Raw genomic sequence first — 7,234 nt, forward strand, 5'->3', positions numbered from 1 at the left:
TCTCAGCCCCACATAAAAATAAACATGAAAAATACAATCTGTTAATAAAAAGATTGCAGTATTTACAATCCTTGACTAAGGAGCTCATTGTTTTCAGGATGTTCTGGTCCTTGTCCTGATAGGCTTTGATTCTGCCTATCCAGGGAACAGAGGGTTTTTAAAGAGATGATTCAAAGGCTACTGTCCACATTTACCCTGATGTAATTCATTTGTTAATTTGAGAGATAACCATTTCTTAAATCTTCTGGTTCCATCCCCAGAGATCTATTTACTTCACTCCTGTGATTGATGTGTGCTCAAGGACAGATAACTGGGCCTAGGATAGGAAAAGGGTAAACCTGTTTCCCCAGAAGTTAGGAAAGCGAAAAGGGAGAAGAGAAAAAAGAAAGTCAGCTTTAAAATAAGCCTCATTGGAAAAGCAACAAGGGATATATTCAAAACATTGCATGGACCACTGTCACATTCTTTTATCTAGGGCTGAAGAGCACAGGCCCCAAAACTCCTTTACTAATAAGAAAAAGAAAAGGAAATCAAAGTAAAAAGCAAAAGTTACACTGATCTGGGATGGATCTGGATGAAAGAGGATCTTTGACTTTACACAAACCAAAATGACCGACAGTTTCTGTTGAGTAGAAACATGCACAGTAGGGACTAAAAAATATGATACAATCCTACCATCAGTCAAAACAGGTTGTGCTTAGTGATAAACCCAGCCTAATTTCCTCTTAAGACTGGGAACCATCTCGTCACATTTTATTTTGTGAGCCCATTTTGGCTTTACTATAAATTACTGTGATTTCTAAACTTGCTTGGAATGCCTGCCTGTGCCTTGAATTCACCCATGTCTGGATTTCCCTGACCAGATAGCAACCCTCTCTGAAACATTAGTGGTGCTTCATAAATTCTGGCATTTCCTGGCCAGATAATGACCCTCTTGGAAGCTGTAATGGCACGTCATAAATTCTGGTGTTAGGATCTAAATTTACTCCCTAAGTGCTGGACCATTAAATCTACTACCTGCCTTTGTGTTATGCTTGTAAAAATCCTGTTATCTGTAAGTTCTCAAGACACCTCCCCTTTTTGCAACTTTCTGTGCTATAAAGCTACACTTCTAGAGAGCTGGAGTGCTGTCTACTATTCCCACAGGTTTTGGCCTGTCAGAATTACAAGCTTGCTTTAATTTGATTTAAATTGGAGTTGATGGTCTTTTCTTTGAGTTGTGGTTGAACACTTAGGTGGATTCTCTAGAAACCTTCCCTTCTGTCCTAATAAAAACTGAGTTCAGGAAGAAGTGAGTTGTCACTCTCCTGAGATAAAGCACTCTGTCTTATGAGGGTATTTCCCCCTTTTTTCTCTTCTAATAAATTCTGCTATTCTTTTGCTAAGTTTCACGTCTTGCTTGAAATCTTCTCGTGCAAAGACACGAAAGCCAAAGAATACATCGATTTCCAGAAAGATCTTATCTCAGATATCATCTTATCTCCTTATCCCTTGGTTGTGTGGAGGGAAAGTCAGAAAGGAATATACTAAGAGGAAACTATCACAGATAAAGGGGGCATTTTGGTTCAACCAACCTAACAGATTTCTTGCCAAACACAGGCCAAAGTGATCATACATCACCAGAATATTAAAAGCTAAGAACCTGATTAGATATTGTTAAATTAAGTTTGGCCTCAAACAGCCCCTGTGAAGTGGACTGTAGCTTGATGTGTAAGCAATTTGGATCTAACCTTAGCAATGGAGTCTCAGCGAATCACAGTAATCAACTTTCAGCCAGCCACAGGCTGCCACCTGATCAGCCCATGCTCATGTGAAGCAGATGCTTCAACAACCAAGTGCATATAAGGCAAATGCTAACTGCAGCCAATCAGGATATTTCTGCATTTCACTTCCTTTTCTTCAGCTAAATGAAAATAAATAAATAAATATAGTGGGCAGACTTGGTTGGGGCACTCTTAATTATAACCTAATGAAATAGGTTCTTTTCTTGATCATTGTGGCCCCAGTGAGCACAACCAGAAGGTAATGAATAGAAAAAGCTGGCTCATGGGGTGCATGCCTGTAATCCCAGCAGCTCAGGAGACTGAGGCAGGAGGATTGAAGTTCAATCCTCAGCAATTTAGTGAGATCCTAAGCAATTTAGCAACATACTGTCTCTAAATAAAATATTTAAAAGGGTTGGGGTTGTGGCCAATGGTTAAGTGCCCCTGGGTTTAATCCCTAGTACCCAAAGAAAAGAATAGAGAAGGACTTGTTACCCTTGGTCATATGCTAGGTGCTAAAATCATCAAATGAAAATAAAAGCTTATGATTACAACAACAATCTAGCAGCATTGGCAGGCCATCATTAAATGAATTATCAAGAGAAAATAAAAAACAAAAAATCCGTCTTCCTAACAGATACCTTCCTGCAATGGCATGGGGTTGAACAAAAATATAATGCCAAAAAAATTAAAAATTTCATAAAGGTATCTTTTTATTACATTATTCTTTAACCAATGACTGACAGGTGCACTGTACATTAATATCACCTTTGTGCTAACTGATGTTATGTGATTATGTGCATTTAAACTATACATTAAATTTGAAGATCACCAAAGTCAGAGACAGGAATTTCTCTGACATAGTGTTTATAGTCACTTTAATGCCAGGATTTTTTTTTTCATTGCCTTAAGGTAAGTTATATTTGACAGCTTCTTGATTTCTTTTAATGACAATAATTTTCAAATGGGAACAGTATTTCTTCTTCTCTCTTTTATTATTGTTTTTTATGGTGCTGGGGATGGAGTCCAAAAGGCATGCTGGTTCTGCTATTTTATTAGAAAAGTAGACTGTACAAAACAAGCCAGACTCAGGAGCACAGGTTTTCTCTCCAATGTGGAAGTTAGAGAGAAAAGAGGGGGGAAATGGTACTCATCAAAATAAGAGGGAGGACATTAAGGAAGTGGTAGGAGCTTGGGGAAGGTGAGGAAGGAAGCGGTAGGTACTAGGAAATAAAACTGATCAATTGTTAAATGCATGTACAAATAGACCACGATAAAACCTACTCTTCTATATAAGTAATATACACCCATAAAAATTGTCAAAATGGACTATATTTCACTGTGATCATAGACTTGTTATGTGTAATGATCTTGGTCTCTATCACTGCTCATTTACATATGAGCAGAGAAGGGTATGAAACACAGATACCAGTAAAGCAAGAGTTCAGAGAAGACTCAGTTTGTTCAGAAAATATTTCTGAAGGTGCATGGAATTCAAGTATGAGTACTTGCTTGTGCTGAACACCTGTTGTTTCCTTATTTTAACACTTTTATTCCTAAAGGTGTCCCAGTAATATAGAAGAACCTAATCTAACACGTGTCTCAGAATTCCTCCTCCTAGGCCTCTCAAGGATCCAGACTTGCAGCCCATCCTCTTCAGACTGTTCCTGTCCATGTACCTGGTCATTGTCCTTGGGAACCTGCACATCATCCTGCGGTCAGCTCTGACCCCCACCTCCACACCCCCATGTACTTCTTCCTCTCCAACCTGTCCTTGACAGACATCTGTTTCATCTCCACCATGGTCCCCAAGATGATTGTGAACATCCAAACTCACAGCAGAGCCATCTCCTACATGGGTTGCCTGACACAGATGTCTCTTTTTGCCAATTTTGTCTGTATGGATGAAATGCTTCTGACTGTTTGTGGCCATCTTTCACCCCCTGCGATATCCAGTCATTATGAACCCTCATCTCTGTGGCTTCTTAGTCATGGTGTCTTTATTAATTAGCCTTTTCAACTCCCTTCTGCACAGTTTGATTATACTAAAGTTTGCCTACTTCAAGGATGTGGAAATTTCTAACTTCTTCTGTGACCCTTCTCAACTCCTCAATCTTGCCTGTTCTGATACTTTTAAAACCAATAACATAGTCATTTATGTTATAGGTGGCATATTTGGCTTTCTTCCCATCTCAGGGATCCTTTTCTCTTATTATAAAATTGTTTCCTCCATTCTGAGGATCCCATCCTCAGAAGGGAAGTACAAAGCCTTCTCCACCTGTGGGTCTCACCTGGCAGTTGTTTTGTCTATTTTATGGAACAGGTATTGTAGAGTACCTTGGCACAGCTGTCTCACATTCTCCCAGGAAGGGTACAGTGGCCTCAGTGATGTACACTGTGGTCAGCACCATGCTGAACCCCTTCATCTACAGCCTGAGGAACAGGGACATTAAAAGTGCCCTGAGGAGGCTGCACAGCAGGATGGCCTAATTTTTCTTTGTTTCATCTTTTCATGGAGTGTGGATTCTAAACCAGGACACCCCTAGTTATTGTGTTCATATCAGTCCTCAGTAGCAAGTCAGAGCCTTGATTGTGCCCCCAGCAGGGGAGGCTTCTCACACCTGCAGTCCTTAATCATGACCAAGCAGGTAGTCAGTACAACCAAGAATGTGCTGATGGAGACAGGATGGGAGGAGGGATCCACATAGCACTTATTCATTATCTACAACATAAAATGTAAATATGTTTGTTATCATTTCACTAATTTTCTGGATACCAGAGAATGAACCCAGGGGTGCTAAATCATGGATCCACACCCCTAGCCCTTTTTATTTTTTTTTTATATTCAGACAGGGTCTCACTAGGCTGCTCAGGGCTTCACTAAATTCCCAAGGCTGGTTTTGAACTTCCCATCATCCTGCCTCAGCCTCCAGAGCTGTTGGGATCACAGATGTGTGTCACCACGCCTGCAGTCATGCATGGTGTTGGTGTTACCTCTGGGTTTCTTCCTATCTCAGGGAGCTTATTCTGTTACTATAAAATTGTTTCTTCATTGTGAGGGTCAAATCAAGAGTTGGGCTATCAAGCCTTCTCCATCTCTGGTCTCAACTGTAAGGTGTTGTATATTTTATGGAACCAGATTTGGAGTACACGTTGGTATCCCATTCCCCCACAACTCTAGACCTCAGTGACATGCACTGCATTCATCTCCATGCTGGGTCCTGAGGACACAGGGCAGAACAGTCCCATCTCAGGACCTGCAGCATATAGTTAGAAGGTAGGCTAGAAAAACTGCAGCAAAAGCTAGCCTCTACAAATGTATTCCTTCTCCCTCTTTACATTATTTTTGTAGAGCACATATATGCTCTGATGTTTGATAATAGTGTTGCATTAGCCAGGGTCAGAATCAGGATAAGTATGTAGTTGTGCCAACGGGTACAAATTTTCAGTTTAGCAAGATGAAAATTTTCTGGAAATGGACAATGGTAATGGTTAAACAACAAAGGGAATATAATTGATACTACTGAACTATGCACATAAAATAGATAAAAATGGAAGTTGCTGTTTCCTGTATATTTTATCACAAGAAATAGAATTAGGCACAAATGGGTCATTCAAAACAAGGAAACGAAACAAATTGAGTGAACAATACCCCAGAGCTTCCTTGAGTAGAGGAAAAGACCATAACCTTGGGGATATTTATTTTCTCTTCTTCTTTTTCTACTTCTACCCATGTGAGGAAGCCCTTGGAGATTAGGATAACGGAGCAATTTGGCTAATTACAATCTCTGTGCATGGATCCTTCAAGTTTATTAAAATGAATCAGCCTGTGTGTCTAGCACTTGATTTTGGTAGTCCAGGGGGCTCCGTACATGGTCTCCTCCTCCCAGGGTTGTCTGTAGGAGTGACTCTGAGCCTTCACAGGCACCTGATTAGGGTGTAACTTTGGATCCTCAATCTTTGTTCATGAGCCAGCAGGGAAGAAACTTAACCAGTATGTCTGAGGGAGACATTGGATAGGAAAAGGGCTGTCAGAAATATTGTTTCTATGTCATCAGGACAAATATGATAGTCTGGGTGGACAAATGAAAGGATATCAGTGTGCAAAACAAAGAGTTATGAGATCTGGTTTTTATATTCTTGGTTGTTTTGAGGGTGAGACATCCAACTCCAGCACTTACCTCCACTAGCTGTACTTCCAAAAGACACCTCATCCATTCTAACAGAAAGCGGGTCTCCCAAACTCTTTCCTCAGCAATCCAAAGAGGAGTATAAAGGTGATCATGATGTTTAAGAGGAAAATAGCAGCACACATAGCTTTGTGATGCATCGCCAAGGGCTTCCTAAATGCCAGGTTCAGAGCTGTGTTTCATGCAGCTTGGCTCATCTCAGAGTCTCCACAGAGCATTTCTTTAGTTACATGTGTTCACGTTATTATATAGAAAATAAAAGAATATTATATTTATGAAAATTTTGCCAGGTTGTTAGGCAGAGATGAGTAAATCTGTTTGATTGAGGTGGTCTAAATATGGACACCAGGCTTCTGGGCAGGAGAACCCCAGCAGGCTGTTTCTGTGACAACCTAATCTGCCATTTCCACTCCTGTCACTCCAGAAGTGACCCTTTGCTCACTCTGATTTTCATTGTGGGTGTTCCCAGAAGATCAAAGAGAGAGCAGTTGACATGAAAGCAACATCCAACATGGGAAGAATAGATCAAGGGCAGAGATCACAGGAAACAGGGGCACATAAAAATTCAACACAGACCTCTCCCCACTGCAGGACACTCTGAAGCCCTCTCTATCCTCCTTGCTACTGGCCCACTCAGTCTCAAAGGAGACAATGACACCTCTTGGTTTCATTCCTACACAAGAAACTGGAGAGTTTTAAAGGGTTCTCCAGATGTATTGGTGGTCAGGGTCCTGGACCTCTGCTTAATTGGGAAATAAGAGACAAGATTACTGAATCATACCCAGACAATGACTGCTGAATTTCTTTACATTATTATAGTTATACTATAACTATTATTATAGTTATACATAATAGTGGAATACTCTGTGACTATTCATGCATGTGCAAAACAAAATTTGGTCCATTTTTTCCCCCGGGACCGCTCCTATCTCTTTCCTTCTCCTTCCTCCTGATTCTATTTCTTTACTTTAGTGGTCTTATTACTATTTTTTTAATTGGTGCATTTTAATTCAACCCCAAAGTGGGATTCACTGGGGTGCATTTGTACATGCACTTAGCATCATTTGGTCAGTTTCATTCCCCAGGATTCTGCTTTCCCTCCTTCCCCTGCCACCTTTGAGCCCTTTCCTCTATTCCACTGTCCTCCCTTCTATTTTCCTGAGGCCCATTTTTATTTATTTATTTTTCTCCAGCTTCCACATATGAGAAAAGACATTTGATCCTTGGCTTTTCAAGTCTCTTATTTCATGTAGCATGAAGTTCTTGTTTCACTCATTTACC

At 40.4% G+C, this 7,234-nt stretch overlaps 1 pseudogene across 1 annotated transcript; it reads left to right on the forward strand.

Annotated features, from left to right (window-relative positions):
* The first annotated feature begins 2,498 nt into the window (after positions 1-2,498).
* LOC308645847 (olfactory receptor 7E24-like) lies at positions 2,499-4,253 on the forward strand (annotated as a pseudogene). Its single transcript has 2 exons — positions 2,499-2,509; positions 3,326-4,253. The product of its transcript is annotated as an olfactory receptor 7E24-like (transcript).
* Positions 4,254-7,234: the final 2,981 nt, after the last annotated feature.

Source organism: Spermophilus citellus, assembly GCF_964194105.1.
Source record: "Spermophilus citellus genome assembly, chromosome: 3".
NCBI classification, from domain to species: Eukaryota; Metazoa; Chordata; class Mammalia; order Rodentia; family Sciuridae; genus Spermophilus; species Spermophilus citellus.